A 21,711-nucleotide genomic window follows, 5' to 3' on the forward strand; every position below is an offset into this window, starting at 1 on the left:
TCCACCAATTTTGAGCCTTGGGTCCATGTAAACTCTGGCTTTGGGCTTCAAGAAGGTCCTCAGCTGTGTACATAATGCTGACCTGTTGTTCTTATACGGTGACATCAGGGGAATGGACTCTGTCCACCACTCATGCTCTGACAAGGGCTGACTAGATTGGAAGGTAAAACTGGACTCAGGATTTCTGGTGTACCCTGGAACCTACCAGGGCATCATACTGAACTTTTCTCAGGCTGTTTTTCTGCTGACTCATGAAAAACAAACCTCTTACATGGTTTCTCAAAAATGTATTCAATCTTTACCTTATCTTGCGCTATAGAAAGGAGCTCATTATGCTGCCCAGTGTTGCCTCCCAAATACCAGGGTTGGTATCCGAGATGCCCAGTACATATTCTACTGCTTCACACCCAATTTATCAGGAGGTCTGGCTTGTAGAATATACCTCCTTCATCCCCTCCTACCCTTCACCCCAAACTCAAAACACTAATAGGGTTTTGGACTTTATCTTGAGTGAGAGAATTTGTGTATGTATGTGTGTTTGTGTTGTCCTTGGCTAGATGAAAGATATTAATAATATTTCACATAAATTGATAACAATCTATCTTCACCCTCTTTTTCCTTGAAATTCTAATCCATAAGCACCACTAACCCTCCTTATGTAGATTCACACAATTTTCTGACACCTTCCTGGAGGTTTATCAATATTCTATGGAGATCATCATACTATATAAGTTGTTGATCAATTATCCCTTGATCTTGAGACATAAATAGACCATCTTTCTTTCTAGATACGCATCTGTACGATATCTGTTTAGAGGACACTTGGTCTTTTATGGCAGGGGTACCAAATTTCAAAAGAAATTAGGTCCACTAAACTATACATAACAATACCTGTGGGTAGCATATGTCTTAAAAAAACCCCACATACTATGATTATCTAAGTTCTATTATATTTTATTGATTTTGTTAATTATTTCCCAATTACATTTAAATCTACTTTGGAGAAGCACTTAGGAATGTTATGGGCTGCACACAGCTCTTGGCCATGTTTTCAACAGCTTTCTTCCATAGCATTCATAAAAATTAACAAACAGACAATATTGTTATTCTCTAGGGATAATATTGCCTCTAAATTATTTAAATGACAAAATACCTTAGACCATTTTCATTTTTCCTTAGGGTTACTAGAAATACTTTTATTATTATGTTTTAACTGAAAATTTCTTTCTAGCATATGGGATCAATTCAGGAGAGAGGCAAAGTATAAAAGGGAGTCATGTTATTAGCATAACTGATGATGTTTTTGATTGAAATTTTTTATCAGAATTTTAGGGTGAATTTAAAAAAATATTCTCATGAATTTAATAGTCTCGTGTTAATGTGAATTACATTTTATGGCTTTCTAAAAACAACAGAAATCCAAGGCGCTCTGTAACAGAAGAGATGGATAAATAGTGCCCAGCAGTCCACCCAGTGTGTGATGTCAGCCCAAGAAAAGTTGAGACTGACCAGAATTTTCAGAGATTCAGAGGGAATTATGATTACATAGACTTGGTTGGTAACAGATGTCTGCTTGACTATCTCTATGTATACCAGTGGTTTCTAATTCAGTTCTATTAATACAAAAAAAGATTTATAACACATGTGCCATTGGAGAGGATTTCACTCTAAGTTTTAAGGCTAAGCACATCTAGGTGAGCAAAAGCTGTGGGAAATAATGTTAGCAGTGAAGTGAAGCAATTTTCACTAGATTACAGTGAATCAACATTTTTACAATTGTCCTTGATTTTTATAGCAAAGTATAATAATCGTTTCCAAATAGGGTCATTTACTTGTCTAGATGGCAGTCTCTCTCAAAGCCCTGTGTTAAGATTATGGTGGTGTGGGTATTTGAGTTTCATGGTTCAACTTTAATATCAATGCAACAACAAATTGAACCAGATCTGTTGACATGTAATGAAGAATGAGCACGTTTGGGGAAATCCAGCTTTATTTTGGGGCAAGCATCCCTGAGAGGATTTGCTCAGATTTAAAAGGCTTTAGTGGACTAGAATACAAAATGTAAGACACAAGAATAGGCTCAGGCAATAAATTAAACTAACTACAGTAAAATAGAGAGGGGGAGAAAGGAAAGATGGTAAAGGATGGGATTCAAAGGGCAAGTAATATATAAATAAATTGATAAATTCAATATGTCCAGAGAAGAACTCATTATCTTCTATCCAAAACCCTTTTAGGCTCCTACCTCCTGTATTACAGTGAAAGGCAACACCATTCTGCCAGTCCTTTGGACCAACAGCCTAGGAGTCATCCTGGACTCCTTACTATCTCTCTGTGTCCATTTCCAATCTGTTGCCAAGGCTTTCAATGTCACCTTTGCAATATCTCTAAAATACTCCCCCTTCTCTATTCTGACACAGCCACCCTTCTGTTCTAGCCCTGATCACCTTCCTCAAGTCTCTCCCCACCCCAACCCCTCCTGTATTCAGCCACTAACATGATTTTGCTAAAGCACACATCAGATATTGTCATGCCCCCCACCCCTACCCCCCTGTACTCAGGGAACTCCAGTGGCTTCCTATATTCTCCAGGATCATACAAAATACCCTGCTTGGCATTCAAAGTTATTCAAAACCTAGCTTTTCCTACCTTTCCAGTCTTCTTACACCTTACTCCCCAATACTTAACTCTTCAATCCAGTGGCAAAGACCTCCTCACTATTTCCTAAATAAGGCTCTCTCTCTCTCAGCTCTGGACATTTTCTCTGGCTCTCCCTCATATCTGGAATGCACTCGCTCCTCTCCTCTGTCCACTGACCTCCATGACGTTTTTTAGGTCCCAATTAAAGTCTCAACTTTTAAAGGAAGATTTTTCTCAAAAAAATAAAAATTAAAAAAAAAAAGGCTTTCTCAACCTCTCTTAATTCTAGTGCCTTTCCTCTATTAATTATTTAGCCTGTACACATCTTACTTTGCATACATTTGCACATTGTCATCTCCCATTAGATTATAAATTCCTTGAGGAAAAATGGAAGAGACACTGATCACACTTTACATACTTTGTAGTATTGAACGTTAAAGACACGAGGATAGAGGAATAAGTAATACCAGTTCATAAAGTAGATGCCACCTGTTTGAGTAGGAGAGGAAAGAGTGCTAGATTCAAATGATCCTGAATATAATCTTTGTTGTTTAATCCCTGAGTAATTTATGACAAGCCATTTCCCCTTCCTGGGACTCAATTTCTTTATTAGTAAAATCAATGGTTGAATTAAGTAGACTCTGAGGTCACTTCCAGATCAAAATCTATCTTCCCCTATGTGGAGAAAAGAAACACTAACATGATTTATAATCCAAGGTGTTCTAGGAATTTCAAGCTATTTTGAATCCTGAGAGAGATTAGTTAGGTGAACCAGAGAAAATATCTGTTTCACATATGTACTCCTTTGCTCCTGTAGCAAGGAACAAAGCAAGCCTCTCCCCCTTTTCTCCTTCCCTTATTCTTTACTAACTTTGAGCTTATGTATGTTGGGAATGGGGAAAATGGGGTGGGTCAGGGCCTTTTCCTATAAAGGCATAAGATCACACTGGGAAAAAGAAGACACTAAAGAGATACATATATCTACTTACCTGTAGATATAAGATGGAAGTATTCATTTTTAGTAAATTTATTTATGAACATTAAGGATATCAAAATCTACATGGATATAGACATAGATATATTTAAGACATATGTGTTTAATAGCTGTCTAAATGCAGACAACTTATCTACTTGTGTGGTGTAGATAGATATCTGATTTGAGATATGGCCCATTCATCCCTCTCAAATTCAACCAACAAATCAATGAACATTTATTAAAACATTATTATTTGTCAGTCATGGGAATCTAGGTGCTTCAGTGGATCTAGTGTTGGGCCTGGTCAGGAAGACCCATTATCCTGGGTTCAAATCTGACCTCAAATGTTTCCTACCTATGTGAACCTGGCAAATCATTTAACCCTGATTGCCTTATTTTTCATCTATAAAATGAGTTGGAGAAGAAAATGGCAAACCACACCACTATCTTTTGGGGAAACCCCAAATGGAGTCATGTGGAGCCAAACCCAACTGAAAAATGACTCAGTAACAACAGTTAATGGTCACTGTGCTTGATTCTGTGGAAGTAAAGAAAGACAAAAAATGGTCACTATTCTCCAGGACTTCACATTCCAATGGGGGGAGGAGCAATATGCATATAAGTATATACATACAAAGCTGTATGATGAACACGTGCACACACAAGGGAAATTGGAGATTTTACCAGAGAGAAGGTACTTGAATTGGGGGAGGAAAGAGGTTTTGTTCAGAGGGAAAATTTGAGCTGACTCAAGAAGGAAACCAGAAATGCAGGCAGGCAAGACAAACAGGGAGAATATTCCCAGAATGGTGGACAGCCAGGGATAAAGCATTGAAACAGGGAGATGGATTGTTTTGGGTGAGTAACAGCAAGAAGTCCAATGTCATTGGATCATAGAGTAAATGGATGAGAGAAAAGTGTAAGAAGACTGAAAAAAAAGGTAGGGGCTAGGTTATGAAAAGTTTTCAAAACCAAACCACTATTTTTTTTTTATCATTGATGCTAAAAGTTATAGGGAGCCACTGGCATTTATTGACCATAGAAGTAAAATGGGGAGAGACTTGAGGCAGGTCCACCAAACAAAGGCTCTTTCAGCAGTTTAGTGGAAAATATGATTGGCTTCACAGGAAACACTGGTTACACAAAAGATAATCAAGAATTACTTTTTACCAATGTAAGCAGTAGGTAGAAATCAGAGAAATTGTACAGATGAGAATAAATTCAAGATTCTCCAAGGGAGGCTGGGCGGGGGCGGGGGGGAAGGGGAGGAGAATTCTTAGGCTCAAAGAAAGACATCTTTGCTCAACATGAAGATAAAATACTTTTACTGAGCTATCCTTAGTTTTGCAAGTGATGGAAGTCATGGGGAAGATGGAGTGGGTGACGTCCTCTACATGTCTGTAGCTCTAGATGATCCTCAATTTTTTTCTTGTTACTGCTTCTCTTGAAGTTCTTCCATCTTAAGAAATCCCTTCCTCTCTCACACAAGTATTCAGCAAGAAAGGGAGGTCCTTCCAGGGAAAAAGGAAGACATTCTAGTCCTCAGATTTACAGGTAGATGCTAAATGGAAAAGGCAAGAAAAGAAAGAAACATTTCAACATGGTTTTGAGTTATAGTTTCCCTAATCATATATATGCATAAACATATACACACATGCATATACTATATACATGCATGTTGTATTATATAGATTATACCATAACATGTATGTATCATATAAACACGTACATGTACACATGCATGTAATGCATACACACATGCATATATCTTTACCTATATCTATACCTATACCTACACTCATACGTATACCCATACCCATACCCATACCCATAACCATACCCATTCCCCTACCCTTACCCTTACACATACCCATATACTTTCCCACATACATGTCCATACCTACACCCATGTTCAAATCCACACCCACATGCACAACTATACCTTTATAGTCTAGATCAGGGATTCTTAAATTTTTTTTTCCCCTCGTGAAATGTTTACATGACCTCAGATATACAGGTATATGAAATAGGTATGCATAACCTTTTACTGTTGCCAAATTTTTGTGCCCCAAACCCATTCAATTATCTGACCCCTTATGGGGTTGTGACCCATTCTTTAAGAAGCTAGATTCTAGATGACCTGAAGGGACATTTAGTAGAAGTCCCACAGGTTACTAATGTGGAAGAAGAGTTTCAGAAAAGTTAATGGACTTGATGAAGATTGTCAACCAGACTTTTTCCAGAACCAGTCTCTAGCCCATGTATGGCCTGAGCTGCACAGAGTAGGCCAGAGACAGGTGTCAGGAATTAGAAAGTTTATTTTCTAAGTGAGGAAAAAGGCTTGCAAGTAAGGTAGAGATATAGACACATGTGCCAGGGCCTCAACCCTACTGCAGGGATCCTGAGGTAGCATGGGGAGATCTCAATACTAATAGTAGTGACTGCTCAGTGAGTTGTAGCCCTAATAATGAGGGAGAAGCAAGCACGTGACAAGTTTGATTCGCTGCAGGATGTTCTGATTTTGTTCAGTGTTTGTCTTTGACCAAAGAAGACCTGGTGAATTGTGTGACTAGCTCAAAGTGTGAGGTCATCCAGAAGGAGATAGCAAAGGATTGTTGTCCTGCACAGATCAAGGTTCAGCTTGGTTGCTGGGCCTTATCTTTGAAAGCACAGAGTCTAAATTTTACTTTGGCAAGATCATATAAATAAGTCGTAAAGCTAAAATCAAATCCCAGGTCTTCTGATTTCAAATCCAGTATTATTTTTACTGTGCCACAAGATGAAGGTAATATCAGATATAAAGGATCAGAGGTAGAAAAACATACAACATGTTTGGGAAATTGGAAATAGTTCATTTGGGGTCCAGGATATATGGAGAAACAAATGCCAGAGTAAATTATAAATATAAAAATTACTAACATTTATATAGCACTTTAACATTTAGAGGACAGCGTACATACATTGTCTCTTTTGATTTCACAATAACTGTGTGAGGTATATTACTGTTATCTCTACTTTACAGATACTGAAACTGAGGGTGAGAGAGGTTAAATAAGTTGCCCAGGGTAACACAATTAATAAGTGACTGAGATGGGATTTGAACTCATCCCTTCCTAACTTTAGATCCAGCACTCATAACCACTGTGCCAACTGGCTTCATGTGTTTGTGTGTCTAGACAGCTAAATGGCTCAATGGATAGAACATTGGACCAGAACTCTATGTTCATTTTGACAGTCACACTTGCCGATTCTGTGACCCTTGTCCTAGTCATTTAACCTTTCTCTCTCTCAGTTTCCTCATCTGTAAAATGGTTGTTATGAGGATAAAATAAGCTAATATTACAAAGTATTTTGTAAATCTTAAAGCATCATATAAATGCTAACTCTGATATTTTTAAAAGAAATAGTGCAATATTCCTCATTAATTTTGTGCAAATTATATATGTGTGTACCTGTGTATATATATACATAAATTTGACTCAGGTATTCTAATTTATTTTTATCATAAAAATGAGTCTCCTGCATTTAGCAGGTTCTCTGAATCATAAATTTTTTTTTCCTTTGATAGGAAATTGTGAATATTTATAGAATCTGTTGAAGACCACTTAGTTAGGCATTATTTGATGTTGCTATATTCCCCAGGGATTTTAGTGGAATGATGAAAAAAATTCTTTAGAAACTGATTAGTGGCAATGCAATGATTTCTTTATCCAGCTCTCTATAATGTGCATAGATGATGAAGAAGAACAGTATATGGGGGATGGTGAAGAGACAAGCCAGATATGGAAGACAACAGATAATCCTACTTGTTTTGTCCTTCCTCAATACAGTCATGAAGCTATTTTGGATTCTGTCCATAAATGCTAATCCAATAGGTTTTGTTGTCTTATCAATCAGTTTGCTTTCTAAAAGACATTTCTGATCCCTTGAACCTCACACCCTGAGCATGGTCAATTATTTACTCTCTCATCATTCATCACATCTCCATTGTCTCATGGACAGAGGTTAACTTTGGCTTACTTGCCTTTTCAATAATGATCTGTCTCATCTGTCTCATTAAATGCATCTTCACAGTCACTGTGCTTGGGAAAAATAGTCTTAGGTCTTGGAAAAGACTGCAAAACCAAACCAAAACAAAAAAACCCAAACCCAATTACAGAAAGGACATAAGGCATTTCCCTTACCCTGATTGCACAAGGCAATTATATTATTACATAGAGGAGAAGAAATATGGACAGATTTTTAACTTTAGTGATTCTTCCAGGCTATTAGCTCATCTTTATAATGTAATGAGGTAATTATAAGTTGTAGAAGGTAACCTTTTCACTCCTCTCTTTCCCCACACCCTCTTTTACTCTCTGTCACATCCATTCTTTTCATTCTCAGTAATTGGAGAACAGTGCCACTAAAGATGGCAAACTGTGGCCTCATTCAATTACCTTATCCTGAGTTGGCTGATGATCACTTGGAAACCTTGGCTCACAAGTAGCACAGAAGGTCACTTGATTAGCAGAATTACATGCTACACTTATGTGATACCTATGAACTTCTATATTGGTTGTCATTTTGTTTACAGCTACATTTCTAACTGTTGATATTCATTTCTTGGGGTGGATATTACCAAAGGTTTTCTTACTGTGGAGTAGAGGTTACTGGCTTTATTAAATCAGCTACAATCACTGATATAGACCTGGCAATTCACTCTGGGGAGGTAAGAGATAGTTTGGATTTATTTATGGCATAGTTTGCTGTTGTCTTTTAAAAAAAAATTCCTAGCCGTAAAAGCATCTAAAGGTAGCTAGTTTGTAAAATGCATTGGATTTTGTGCATAGAGTTATGAAGATCTGGGTTCAAACCCTTCCTGAGAAACCTACTAGCTAGGTGAATAAGGTGTTCAGGGAGGACTAGCACCTTTGGTATGAGGGCTTGCTGAGTCCTTAAGTCTTCATCAACACTTGATATCCACCTGGAACTTAATTCTCACATGTTGCTCCAAGAAGCTGTAGCATGTTCAGTGACCAAACCCCAGTAAAAACTTTTTGGCATATGGGCAAAATAAGGTAGAAGATATCTAAGAGGTCTTGAACTCATCAGTGAGTTAGGGAGATGTTTTCAAGTATGTGAACATTTCCCCCAGTAGAATGGTCAGATGAGAACAATTAGTTCCAATGGCCACAAAGACTGCTGAAGTAGGCTGTTGGAGTTCTTAGAGCTTGGTAGGACATCAAAGATTCCAAGGCCATCCACTCCATCCTGGACCATCACTAGTCATCTTGATTTTTGTCTTGCCACTTTGATGACGCTGAAAGAGAGAGTGAGGCTGAAAACTTTGTGCAACTCTCCCTCACTTAAATCCAATTCACATGCAAGTCAATGCATCATCCATGGTTTCGTTGGCTCTCTTTGAAAATGAGAGATGAACAACAATAACACTAACTAGGTCACCCTGTTCAAGAAACTTAAATTCTCTCTGCCTGGGGCAGCTAGGTGGTGCAGTGGATAAAGCACTGGCCCTGGAGTCAGGAGGACCTGAGCTCAAATTCGGTCTCAGACACTTGACACTAGCTGTGTGACCCTGGGCAAGTCACTTAACCTTCATTGCCCCACAAAAAACAAAACCAAAAAACCAAAAAAAAAAAAAACACCAAAAAACTTGGGGCAGCTAGGTGGCACAGTGGGTAAAGCACCAGCCTTGGATTCAGGAGTACCTGAGTTCAAATCCGGCCTCAGACACTTAACACTTACTAGCTGTGTGACCCTGGGCAAGTCACTTAACCCCCATTGCCCCACCAAAAAAAATATCTCTGCCTTAGTTTACTCAAATGTAAAATGAGGATAATAATAGTACCTACTTTCAAGAATGGTGAAGGGTACACAAGATTATCAATCAATCAATCAATCAATCAATCAATCAATCAATCTATCTATCTATCAAGTACTTTGCAAACCTCAAATGATTTTGATAATGATAATGTATTTTCAAATAATTTATATATCATGAGTTACACTGTCTTTGATAAGGAACAAAGTGCTCATGAAGAGTTTAAGATTATATTTTAAAAGATTTTACCAAAAAACAAAAAAAAGAATGGCAATCATCTTCATCATTCCCTAAAACAAGGTCAGGATTAGGATTCAGGAGCCCTGACTATGAATTCACTTGATTTCTTTAGCACTAGTTTTCTTTTCTATTAACAGAGGATAATACTATTTGTCCAGCCTAACTCATAGATTATTGTTGCTGTTAGTGTTTTGAGGGTAGGGAGTGCTTTTATAAAAATTCAATTGTTATTATAAAGGAAAGTTATTGCTGCTGCTGCTGCTATGTTATGTTGGATACTCATTCATTTTAATATGATGCAATAATTCAATTCAATGCAAATCCAATTCCATTCAATCTACATTTATTGGCAAAATTGTGTTGTGCAATGTAATATCGCCATCTGTAAGGGCTAAAATTCTAGCTAGAATGTCTAAAATCTAATGAGTGATCGCCCCAAATTAGAAGCTTTAGCAAGAGTTTAGACTTTTAAGCATTTTATTAAGGTGCATTAGAATCTAGTGATTAGGGGCAGCTAGGTGGCGCAGTGGATAGAGCATGGGCCCTGGAGTCAGGAGGACCTGAGTTCAAATGCGGCCTCAGACACTTGACACTTACTAGCTGTGTGACCCTGGGCAAGTCACTTAACCCCAATTGCCTCACTAAAAAAAAAAACAAAAAAAAAAACCACAATCTAGTAATCAGAGAGAAAGAGGCCAAGATGCCCTCATCTATCTTTCTAAGGGAGCCAGCATCTCTGCTCCACTCCAAACACGGTCCCAGGCAAAAAAAAAAAAAAAAGTGCTTGCTCACTCCTTTATCCTCCCAGAAGCCTCTTGTGAAACAGGAAACAGGGCTGTACACACACACACACATGGATCTAAGCTAATTGGTTGGTAGCTCTGTTTGGCAAATCTAACAGGCAGCTCTACAGAAGCAAGTTCCTGGATGCCAGCTGGCCAGCTTTCAGATGCTAAAGTCATGTCTTCTCCTCTTGGAGGAGCTTCCCTACAGTATCTCTCGAGTAGGATGTTCCATACCAATTTTTACAGTAATAATAATAAAATGATAAAAGCCCAATAGTCTCTGCCTTCAGGGACCTTATATTCATGAAAAATATTTTAATGGTAATTAAAAATTATAAGCAATACATGATAATGATTTATATTTTGGACAGAACCACATTAGTTACACTCACCAGTTGCATTGCAGGAATGTCAATTCCTGTAATTTAATAAAAGCACATCTTCAGCCATGCTGGAAGAAAGTTGATAAAGTTTTTCCTTCTTGAAAAGACTATGAGTAATCAATTTTATCTCTCCTAATAGGGTATATGCACTGATACATAAATGGAAAATTTTGAGATGGAAAATTTTACTCAAGTCAAAAAAAGACTTTATTCTGTCACTGATGGGTTATACAATATTGTGTGGAAGAATGGAAGAATTTGGGGCTTAAGTGTGAGCATCCATAAAAGAAGCTACAAAGGCTAAATACATATAACATGAAATGCAAAGGAATACTTTAGAATGACCTAAGTGATTTAGGAGAAATTTATCTTTTCTACCCCTTCTTTTAAATCATGATCAAGTGATCTTGACAATCAAGAATAATGCTATTCAAAACTAGACCCAATATATAAAGATGGAAAATAATATTGTTCTAAGTTTTTAAAGGTATGAAGCCTTGGAGGATTATTACACATTCCTAGTCACTTGTCTCTCTCTCTCTCTCTCTCTCTCTCTCTCTCTCTCTCTCTCTCTCTCTCTCTCTCTCACACACACACACACACACAGATTGGAGAGGAGGGATTTGAATTCAGGTCTTCCACAAAGCAAACACTGTACTGTATCTTATGGTCATACCTCCTGCTCACTCCTTCTATTGGGAATCTTTAGCTGCTTACTTTTAAGAGAGTCCCCTTTTTAGGACACAGAAGGTCCTTTCCAATTCCATTCATTTTTGTACTGTTTTATACATACTCTGTTTGTGTCTGTGTGTTTGGGGCAGGATATCCAAGTCTGATATCACCACTGTAGAAAGTGGTCAATATGGAAGATCTTTTGACTGATGAAAGTCATTTCTTTTTTTTTTTTTTTTGGTAACATAGCATCATAGACTTAGAGCTGGTAGTAATATTTGTAGTGGATAGCCTTTTATAAGATAAAGTCTTGGGGGGCAGCTAGGTGGCGCAGTGGATAGAGCACCGGCCCTGGAGTCAGGAGTACCTGAGTTCAAATCCGGCCTCAGACACTTAACACTTATTAGCTGTGTGACCCTGGGCAAGTCACTTAACCCCAATTGCCTATCTAAAAAAAAAAAAAAAGATAAAGTCTTGGGATCATAGAATTGTGTTGTTTGTGCTTCATTCTGGAAGAGGACCATGAGATCAGGAGGTGATAACATGACTTTCAATGAATTGGATTCCAGTGAGGCAGACTTCTGGAAAGTCACCAGCCTCACTCTCTCTTCCATAGCCATCTGGGTTCACGTGAAAAGAAATACATCACGATGACTGGAGATGGCCCTGATTGTTTGAGGCATTTGTGGTTATGTGGCTTGCCCAGGGTCCCATAGCTAGTGTCAACTGACTGAGGCTGGATTTGAATTCAGGTCCTCCTAACTACAGAGCCAGTGCTCTATCTGCTTTGCCACTTTGTTTCCCCCATAGAATTTCCATTATGAAGCAAGAAGGGCCTTCAGAGGTCTTCTAGTGCAATCCACTAATTTTACAGAGAGGGAAACAGAAAGTAAGTTCTAAAAGACCACACAGGTTGTTTATATATGATGAATGTCAAGTAATTCCACCAAGGTGGGAGGAAAAGAAGATAATACAAAAATATGAGAGGAATCATAAAAGAACTTCTGTATCCTAAGGGTAAGGGGAATGAGTGTTAAAAATAGGCAGCTGAGGATTTCTTGGAAGAGGAGTGTCCAATAGGGTATAGTTGGTAGAGTGCAGTGCTTGACTTATGGAAGACCTGGATTCAAATCCTTCCTTCTTCCCCAAAGCTCACCAATTATGTAAGCATGGAGGATTCCTACCATTTTTTTTTCTGATCCTTGGTTTCTTCAAGTGTGAAATGTGAATAATAAATCTAGAACACATCCTATAGGGTGGTGGTGAGCTCAAATGAGATTATACAAATACATATTTTTTATATATATGTATATATAATATTATGTATCTATATATACACAATACACATGTTTATGTGTATATACACATATTGTATATACATATGTGTGTATTTATATGTAAAATACACACATACATATAAATATACATATAACTGCATCCTTTTAGCTATCAAACTATCCTTTGTATGTGGTTCATGAATAGGAATCAGGAACGATATGTGGTATAGATATACTTTGTAATGTTAATTATATATGCAGAAATTGTATAAAAATCAAATTATATAACAAATATAAATAAAGGAAATAAGAAGTTCATGTAGCAAAATGGAAAAAAAAAAACAATAGAAGAACAGCCATGGTAGATTTTTAATGATCTACAACACACTGGATATATATTTTATAGTTGATTCATGAGAGGATATGGGCAAAGCTGACAAAGGATCAGGTTTTGATCTGTAGTGTTAGAGGGAGTATACTTATTGATTAGATCACAGGTCCACTGATATATTGATACATGTTAGACTGGTTCAACTGATGCTTTTTCTCCTGGGGTAGGAGCATGGATATGTGGACAGGAAGAGCTAGAATGATTGATGTATTCATAGGTACAATTCCGACTTCCAAAGGAATTCTCTTAATGGCCTACTCATGATTGATGTGCCAGAGGTATCTTTGACCTAAATTTTTGCAGGTATAAAAAGTTATTGTTTACTTTGTCTTATTTTTAAATTAAATTATATTAATAATTTAATTAAATTTTATTTTATTTTTAAGAAAGAGGCTCTTGCCACAAACTCCTTGTTCCACGCAGAATCAGCCTATGTGTTTTCCCCCAATAAGAGTGGGGTACTGCTTTATGCCTTTGTGTGTAGTTTCATTTTTTTCAGGGTCAGAACAATATTGAGAAAGGTGGTGAATAGTCATCATTTCCTTGTTTTTTCTACCTTTGTAAGGCCCCTATTTGAATCTCCAGAGAGAGGCAGAGAACTCCAAATAAGCTTGAGGTCATGTCTAGGTCTATTGGTCCAGAGGTGGCCATTTGTTCTTTCCCATACTGTGGTCTACTCGTTTATAGAAAAGCATTTAGAATGGAATAAAAATCATTTTATCTTTATTTGGAGACAATATTATCATAAAAGTACAGAGAGCAAATAAGTAAGATTATAGAGGAAACAGAAAAGGTCTAATGGCAATTGATGCCTCTTTAAAGGTGAATAAGAGAAGGGAGAGAAAATAGAGAGAGAAAAAAAATCACTAGGTCTCAGAGTGACACCAAATTCTACCCAGGAATGTCATGTTTTTAGAGGATGGGTGAGCCAGAAAACACTTCAGCAGCTCAAGTTCATAATTGAGGGTATCAATACTCTAACCTTGTAACTGACTAACTTCTTGCCTGATAAATATGCTCAACCCAAAGTCCCATAGTTTTAGGGCCTTCCCTGCCTAATACGTGGGCTTTTATCTCCCATCATCCTTCAGTCTCTCTTTCCAGCTGGGAAAAATTATACTTCTTATTGGCTCCTTTGCGGATTCATGTTATTTATAACTCCTGTGAGAAGCAGTATGACATAATGCAGAGTGTTAGAGTCTAGAAGATCTGATTTTTTAATATTTTTAATATGATTGTATTAATATTCCTAATGCTGACTAATCCTTGGATTCCTGTTACAAATGACCTTGAACATAGTGAATCTTTTTTGTTTTAAATCAACTTTTTATGACAAATTTGCTTGATGGAGTGATCTTGTACCTCAAGACATGGTAGAAAGGAGTGCAGGACAAAAGGGGATATATGACATAGAGACTGAAGAATACTTAGTGCCAGAGAGACAATAGCATGGTCCAAGGTAAGTAGGTTTTCATAGGATGAAATCCAGATGGAGAATTGAGTTGAAACCTTAGAAAACATCTAGTTCAACCTTTTTTATCTTACTACATAAAGGCAGAGTTAAAATTTAAATAAAAGCCAATGCTTTGACTATATAGCTACACTGTGCTAAGTGTTGGGGATACAAAAAGAGACAAGAGATCATGCCTGTCCTCAAAGAGGGTACAATCCAATTAACCCCCCAGCCTCAGTTTACCCATCTATGAAGTTTGAGGGTGGAATTAGAGGGCTGTTTAGGGCTCTTTTTGTTGTAAAGTCCATCTGAGCACTTGCTCTCATGCTTACTGTGCTTCATTCAAACTCAGCTGGCAGGCATCATATAAATTGAGATGAATAAAATGTCAGAATTTAGCATAGTCACAAAACTCTTCAAACAAAATTCCATTTATGGATTTTACTTTATTTCTGACTCTACCCTGTAGCGTGTCTGCAGTGGCAGACAGCTGGAGAATATCACCTTGAAATACTATCTTTCCGTTGTCACTATTTAGCATTGTACTTTTTAGTTTTCAGAACACATTGAAGAAAAATGTGTTTTTCCACATGACATATTTTTTATTCCTCTTTTGATGCTTATTTTTCAAGTAGATTGTTTTCTTCTACACACAATTCATTCTTCCTTTGCTTTGCTTTTTCTTCCAAACAAATCTCCCAATTGCACAGTTTTGGTAAAGTATTTTATTTTATTTTTAACTGCAGATGCACTTGAAGCTGTAGAGGGACAGAGTTAAATAGTGAATTATGTGCTGGGATAGTGGGTAAGAAAGCCGAGGTTCAACTCCTACTTCTGACATTTTCTTGCTCTGTGACCCTGGATGAGTGTTGCTTAACCTTTGTACCTCTACTCCCTGGGAATTAGCTATTAAAACCCAGAAAGTTGGTGATATACATTTCTGTAGAGAGCTGCCACATCCAGAATGCCTCATAGGTCCATTCAGTATCTGAGTTTTAGAGGATATCTTTGCTATATATCCTTCTTGGTGGATATTTCCAAATGATTGTCAATTGAGTATATTTTACTTTATGTAGCTCCTAACATTGTGACGAAAGCTTTCACTCCAAAAAACAGGATGACAGGAATTTCTTAGTCTATTCCATAGGTCATTTTTCCATAAAACATAGGCTGTTTAGAGAGAGAGAGAGAGAGAGAGAGAGAGAGAGAGAGAGAGAGAGAGAGAGAGAGATGAGAGATAGAGACAGAGACAGAGACAGAGACAGAGACAGAGACAGAAAGAGACAGAGAGAGAGAGACAGAGATGAGAGAGACAGAGACAGAGAGACAGAGACGAGACAGAGAGAGACAGAGACAGACAGATGCAGAAAGAGGCAGACATAGAAACAGCAACAGAAAAGGGGCCTGGTCCCCTCTCTAGTAGAACATTTCATGTGATTAATCCAAGGTAGTCAACTACCCAATAAAATATTGGTAAAGGATCTATTGTCACGACTACATACAAGGAATCCAGCAGATGTGAAGTCTATTGATTATCTTTTAAAGACCCTAACCCATGCAAAGAACTACATAAGGTTACTGAGCTGTACATTATGACTCTTCTGGATATTTGACTAGTCAATTAAGTGACCAGAGTTCTTGAAAATTTTGAAACTATTTTCCTTCACAATATTATAGTCATAATATACATTGTTTTAGTTGTGCTTCTGTCACTTTGTGTCAGTTTATTTTAGTACTCCCAGGATTCTCTGAAACAATTATTTTTGTCATTTCTGCTGGACTAAATAATATTCTATTATATGCATAACCCCTAATCTATTTAGCCATTTCCCTAATTATGGGCATCAATTCAGTTTACAATTCTTTTGTACAACAAAAATTCTGTTAGCAGTATTTTAGGACCTATGTACTCTTTGATCTTTTTGTGGTATATACCTAGTAGTTTTACTGTTGATAATGTAGTTGGCGGAGGTTATAGTTTAGAATTGTTAGGATACCAAGATAAAAAAGAACCATTATGAGGAACCCCTCCCCCAACATATTTTAATTGAATGTCTTGGCTTACATTTCTAGTAATCGTGAGAAGCCATTGTAGATATTATACAGGATAGCAGAGTGTAGACAAAATCTTCTGGCATCACTGATGATATGGGTAGAAGTTTCCTCATGTTTTTACCATGCAGTGGGCATCATCTTACTGGGGTACACATTAGTCACCTAGGGCTGCAATAATACACAACTATTAGTAAATTTCTGTTTATCACTGCATAATCCAGTGGCTTTTTGAGTGTAGCTTCAAATTGCTTTCAAAAATGTTTACATTGATATGCCCCACTTGGAGCATCCATAGACTTCTGACCCATTTACCACATCTCCTGAAGGTAGGGTACCAATCTTTGGCAGGGGATGCCAACATGTAGAGGCTTATTTTTATCATTTTATGCAATATTAACACTTTACTGTACTCTTTCATCTTCCTAATCATTGCTCATTCAGTCAGTTAGTAAGCATTTATTAAATGACTACTGTGTTCTAGGTACTGTGTGTGCTAATTGCTGGGAATACAAAGAAAAGCAAAAAACCCCAATCCCTTCTCTTAAGGAAATCACAGCATAATGGAGGAGGCAGTCTATAATTGGAGAGTCTCATTATCATCAATTATTCAATCTGGTGTTTTTCAGATCTTTTTTTATAAAGTCTGTGGGAGAGTTGAGCTCCTTCACAAATAATCATGTCTATATCAGAACTATAGCTTTTCTGAACACATGTATCCTAAAATGGGGAAATAAGGTCATACTGCATTCTGTCTCTGAGAATTAGTGGCACAAATGAACCAGAGTGGGAAATAACAGATGAAATATGGTAAACAACTTGATGTCCGTTTTGTCTGGACTCAGACACTTACTAGCTGTGTGACCCTGCGCAAGTCACTTAACCCCAATTGCCTCACCAAAAAAAAAAAATCTTTTTAATTGATTGCTTGATTAATCTGCATTGCTCAGAAGGGGACTGTTAGGTAAAAGGGAAGGATGACATTCCCAAAGCCACATGTTACCATTTTGCAATTGACTGAGAGAATCATTCGTTTATAGACCTAGAGATCAGAGGTCCATCAGCGACCATATTGTCCCCAACCCACATTTTACTGATGAAGAAATGGAGACCAAGGACAATAAATGACTTAGCCAAGGTCACACAGATATTAAATATTAAAGGTAGGATTTGAATCTGGGTCCGCCAAATGAAAGGCCAGCTTTCTTTCCGCTATATCACATCTCAAATCACTTTTGTCTGACAGTGCATTCTTATTGCTATTCCTTCCTAAGATTGAATTTGCTTTCTTTGCTGCCATTTTACATAGTTGTCTTCTATTCAATTTGCAATCTGAAATTATTCATCCCTTAACCCCTAGATTTTTTTTGAAACAAACTGCTGTCAAACCATACATCATCTCTTTTGGTTTTGAGAAGCTATTTTTTAAAAACAAAGTTTAAATCTTTACTTAATGTCATTAGTCAGCCCAGTTTCCCAGTCTGTCAAGGTCTTTTTTTATAATCTAATTGTCATCCTCTGCCTTATCTGTTTCTTCTGGCTTTGTGTCATCATTCACTTTAAGTTTCATCTTTCCTATGACTTTCAGATCTTTTATTTAATATTGGAGAATGTAAAGCATAGAGTTCACCTTGAATAAACATTTGTTTCTACTTTAATTGATGATCTCAGACAACTTTATTTTTTGTTGATCTATTTTATCTTGCTTTTTGGAGAATCTGCAACATCTTGGTAAGAAATCCAATGAGGAGTGAAGGAATGGAGAGATTGTGTTCTGAGCCAATGCAGTGAAGTCTTTTATTGACAATATCATGAATTCTTTGGAACATTGAAGTATTATATTCTATTAACCCAGTTGAATTACAAAATAACTATCTTTCTATGTGATAATTTACTACTAAGAAGGTAAATTATTAAGCCAAATGTGGCTAGTTTAAGTCTATCCTTTGTCTTTTCAACAAATTGTGTTGCCTTTCTTGGCCCCTGGGTATGTAAATAATTAGACACATTTTTTTCCTCTTGACTTAGGAATTATAGGCATTACAAATCTATGAATTAATTGGAAATAAAAATGGTTTGCATCCATCAGGATGTGTGTGTGTGTGTGTGTGTGTGTGTGTGTGTGTGTGTGTGTATTACTTATGAGTGTTTTCATACTGGATATTTTTACATGCTATAGAGTAAGTAAATTTAAAAAAATGTAAACCCTTTTGAGAAATAGTAGCTGCTTATTTCTTGTAATTCTTACCCAAAGGCTAAAAATCAAGCAGGATTCTAATGCAACTTTTGTATTAGATTAGCAATAGACATTTTGGGAAATTGCTTTCATTATTTAACACATAGTCAATTATGTTCTTTCCACTGGATTTTAGTAGGCACCATCCAGTTCTCAAAATTAATTTTTCTGCTAAATCTTGGCTTACTTGATGAAGTGGCATACTTCAAGTGGGCAAGATCGGGGTGTAAATTCTGTCTCTGACATATATCAGTGTGAGCATGAGTGGAGCAGGACTAGAGAATTTTCCAATTCTCTGAAAATATAAGAGAATAATAATATCTGAAAATTACAGACAAGGGAGTTTAATACTGATTCATAGGAAAATTCTGAACAGATCACTGAAGTTATGGGTAGTCAACATCTAGAAAGGTAAGCAGTAATAACAAAGTGCTAATGTGCCTTTATTAGGAGCAGGTCTTTCCAGATTCATCTTATTTTTTTCTCTCTCTTTTACATGGTCACAAAAATGTTATGGATAAAAGTTTAAAAAATCTACTAATAATGTTATGGATAGATAAGATGAAGAGATTTAGATGGGGCAATAAGACAATTAGATGGATTAGAATTGGATGGATGGCTGGATTCAAAGAGTGGTTGTTTGTGGTTCTATGTAAAACTAATATCTCCAGTCAAATGCCCTAGGAATCTGTTTTTATCTTTGTATTTTTGAACTGTAATGATTGGAATGATGCCACCTGCTGGAGACTTACTGTAGAAATGCTCCACCATGAGGAGAAAGCATCTGAGGGCAAGCCACGCAGTCAAAGTCCTTGGTGTCAGGAAGTGATGTTTGCTAGTGGGTACTGTCTATCAAGGCTACCAGTCAATCAACTTGAGGAGCCTCCCATTTTCTGGGAGGAGGACACAAAGGAGGAAGCAGACACTGGTGGGACTGTGCTTTCTCTTGGGCTTCAAGACATCAGCATGGTGGCAGGGAACTTCAGAAATGGGAGATTAGGAAGGCTAGCATTGCCAGGTTACAAGAAATCTCTTCTCAATCTTTCTCTTTCTTTTATTATCTTTCAATAAACCCTTAAAAAAATTCTAAACTCGTTTATCAGTGGTTTTAGTCAGTTGCCCCCCTCCCCCAAACTGGGGGGGGGCAGATTAGAATCCACATTTAGAATTTTAAATTACACAGTACATTGACCTATATAGTATGCTTACACAGTTTTCAGATAGATAGACAGAATGCTGAAAAGGATAGAGTCAGGATTCAAAAAGTCATATCAGGTTGAACATTATGAGGATGAATCAAATAAAATGGAATTCAATAGGAATACATATAAAATTTTTCACTTAGATTAAAAAATAGTTTATGCAGAATACAGGAAATATAATTAGATAGTAGTTGGTAAGGAAAAAACTTCTAGGGATTTTAATGGATCACAATATAATTATCATTTAGGAGTATGATGTGACCAACCAAAATAGTTAATTAAATCTTATGCTGCATTAAATATATCTCTGTCTCTGTCTCTGTCTCCATCTCTATTTCCGTCTCTATCTGTATCTCTATCATCTCTGTCACTATTGCTATCTCTATCTACATGTCTATCTATCTATCTATCTATCTATCTATCTATCTATCTATCTATCTATCTATAATGCAGCCCATACACACAAACACACACACACACACATATATATAAACACGTACATACATATATATGCATATATAGTTTTTCTAATAAAGAGGAAATAGCTTATTGGTCTTTTACCTTGCTTTGACCATATTTGCAGTATTATCTTCACTCCTAAGGACCACATTGATAATTTGAAGAGTATCCAAAGGTAGTAAAGGGCCTTGAGACTGCATCAAATGAAGAGTAGTCAAGAGGTTCTGGAATATTTAGCTCAGAGAAGAGAAGTTTCATCAGAGAAAGGATAGTTATGTTCAAATAATTAAGACTTTTCTGGAATATTGGATTTAAGGGATTAGCTTTGTTTAAATTGGATAAATGACTCAACTCTATGCTTGATGTCAGGGGGAAAATATTATGACAATTATTATGATTCAAAAGTAAAAATAGTCTACTTTGGAAAGTAAAATATTGACCTTTATGAAGGTCTTCAAGTAGAATCTAGATGATCAGGTTTTGTCAGCAATATAGTGGGATTTCTTTTGGGTCTGGGGTAGATTAGTTGGTCACTGAGGTCTCTTCCAACTTTAAAATTCAGTGATCCTATTATAAATGGACTCACATATGCATCAATAGAAGCAATCCTCATACCTCTAATAGTCCTGACATATTAAAGTCCAGATATAAATTCCTTGACTATTGATTTTTTAATTGTCCTGGAATTTCGTTCTCTGCATGACACTTTTCTGGATTGCTAAGTGAGAACAAGAAGACATACAATTAGTAATAATAACTCACTATTATGAAGAAAGCTACTAAGAGGTCAGGAAAAATAGTTTATGATTACTGATATATTAGTTATGCCTTAATATAGAATATTTCTTTCAGTTGTAGTGATGGTGATCCATACCTGTGATTTGATTGTTTTGGAAAACTCCCTTTAACAATGTAGCTCTTCTGGAACTTACAGTCTTGGAAATGTGCCTGTTGACAAAATAGCTTTGTCAGCTAACTTATTACCGTTATGTGATATAGGTAGGATGCATATTATCCTATTCATTGGACAAGTGAGCTAATTCAAACTCAGAGTGGTTGAGCAGGTGGTCCAAGATCATATATTTAGTAATAGCAGAGCAAGGAAAGGACTCAAAGTCTTCTAA

The sequence above is a fragment of the Dromiciops gliroides genome, chromosome 5 (genome assembly GCF_019393635.1).
Source record: "Dromiciops gliroides isolate mDroGli1 chromosome 5, mDroGli1.pri, whole genome shotgun sequence".
NCBI classification, from domain to species: domain Eukaryota; kingdom Metazoa; phylum Chordata; class Mammalia; order Microbiotheria; family Microbiotheriidae; genus Dromiciops; species Dromiciops gliroides.